At 40.3% G+C, this 2,309-nt stretch overlaps 1 protein-coding gene across 1 annotated transcript in view; it reads right to left on the reverse strand.

Annotated features, from left to right (window-relative positions):
* LOC101863722 overlaps window positions 1-2,309 on the reverse strand; it is a 16,325-nt gene that overhangs the window by 7,445 nt on the left and 6,571 nt on the right. The gene's annotated exons all lie outside the window — the stretch shown is intronic.

Below are 2,309 nucleotides of genomic sequence, written 5' to 3' on the forward strand. Positions count from 1 at the left end.
GTCTGTCTGTCTGTCTGTCTGTCTGTCTGTCTGTCTGTCTGTCTGTCTGTCTGTCCTCAGATTTAGGAGGTCATTTTAGAGATCATCTTTCTGTTAGTAAGCTCATGCATGCATCCATGTAATTTGTTCAAAGCTAGATCTACATTTTATTTTTCTTGTTTCTCTCCCGCCATCTTGGGTGAGGGGAGGAGGATAGAAAAGGGGAACGTGGGAGAGAGAGAGAGAGAGAGAGAGAGAGGGGGAGGGAGAGAAAGAGAGAGACAGAGAGAGACAGAGAGAGTGAGGGTACGCCCAGCAAGTTTTAGAAAAATGGTTAACTTATTTTTTAATTTCGTAAATCCATCAGAGACATGAAATTTGTTCAAGGTGTTTGATCTAGTTATATAGGACCCGGCGCCACGCCATGCACTCTATTGATCAGAACAGTCGCTCTCCATGAAAATCGATTTTAACGCGACCTTCAAAGTCAAAGCAAAGTTTCCTCTTTCCTTTTATGTGGCGCTGCTTCATTTTTTTTCGTTTGATGATGTAATTCGTGTAAATATATAGCAAAAACCTGCAGGGATATTGTACGGTCAACTTAACGACCATAGAGCTGCTGCCGAAGTTAATACATCTGGGTTTCGTAATTTGGATAATGTTTAGCTAGCTCATTCAGTCTTCTAAATTTGAATCAAAATTACGTACTAATTCTGTTTCAAATCAATGTTATCCATGAGTGAACATGACGTGTGCATCCACACATGAACACCCCCACCCACTCCCGTCCTGTCCCCAGCTCCCTCTTTTGCAAAGCATACGTATATACCCTCAATGGACCTCAACGAAAAATCACATAAAGAAGACGCGAAGCATTTTCTTTCTCCCTTTGTCTCTCTCACTCTCTGTCTCTCTCTTTCTTTCTGATTGAAGAGGAAGATAGGGAGGCAGAGGCCAGTACTGCCGTGGAGAAGATGATGGCTTTGGGAATACCAAAAAAAAAAGAGGAAAATATGGCATCCTTGCAGGAAAGAACACCCCCCCCCCCCCACACACACACAAACATACTCGTATACACATACAATGTTACATAGTGTGTTCTTCCAACTACAGGAACAGATTACGCACATAATTTTCTAAAGTCAGTATCAACAACAAGCATCTCTTCCCACCGCTATCTTTCAACGGAACTTCAACATTTTAACATAAAAAACATAGACCTTCTGAATAACAAAACAAAAATTGTACCGAAAAGTCACAACTCACAGCAAAACCTGAACCAGAACAACCTAGGAAGTGAAAGACAAGACAGCTATATTATTTTCCTTCTACCATTTCTACTGAAGTTTCCAAATAGGCAGGTGAAATTTATGCAGGTCTAAAATCGACCCAGTATAAAGCGTAATGCGATAAAAAATTAATGTCTTGCCTAGTACTTGTATGTCTTACGAGAGGAAGCCATTAGCCATAGCAGACAATAAAACCCCCCATTACATTTAAAGAAAATATCTAAACACCTATTAAACTTTCTCAGAAAACAGAAATGTTAGTTTTGGTACTTCTAAGTATTATGTTCATATACATGAAAATACCTTCAACTTATTAAAACATTATTTTGCAGTGAACGAAATTCTGATTCGGAAAACCGGGGTATAATGATGTAGCGGTTCAGCACTTCGCTGCCGTACAAAGAAGGCGTGAGTTCGATTCCCTTGCAGGGAGAGCTTTTATCGAGCATCTCAGAATGTCTGTTGGAACTCTGTGTCGCTCTCAGCTTCGGTTGGCTCTAGTAGGAAGGGTCGAAGCAGCCCGCCTCTTGTATGATCTAAATTGTGTCGAAGGGGATTTAGAATTACAACCTTTGTTTTCCACGTTTTGTTTAAGTAAGAATTTTACGGCACTTATAACAATACAATTAGGTCATATAAGTGTCGAAGATACGAGGTATTACAAGAGAGTAACAAACACAAAAAAGAAGGAGGAGATAAGGGCTATAGATATTAGATAGGAAAAAAGTAACAAACCACGCCAGAGCACCAGGCAACAACCCCCATATTTTTTACACGGAAATAAATGTTATTGGTTCTCGATTATCTCAGAAAATTAAATTATCGAACCATTTTGCTCAGGGCTGCCTAAAACTAGATACATTATTAATTTATCGTTGCCTTAATCGTTTGCCTCAACGGTCCTGCAGTGTATTTGTAGTTAATGACTACTGCCACAACCTCACCCACAGAGAGGGAGAGGAAGAGAAAGCGAGAGAGAGAGAGAGAGAGAGAGAGAGAGAGAGAGAGAGAGAGAAGATCATCACACGCGAGTCGAGTTAC

Source organism: Aplysia californica, unplaced genomic scaffold (assembly GCF_000002075.1).
Source record: "Aplysia californica isolate F4 #8 unplaced genomic scaffold, AplCal3.0 scaffold00037, whole genome shotgun sequence".
NCBI lineage: Eukaryota > Metazoa > Mollusca > Gastropoda > Aplysiida > Aplysiidae > Aplysia > Aplysia californica.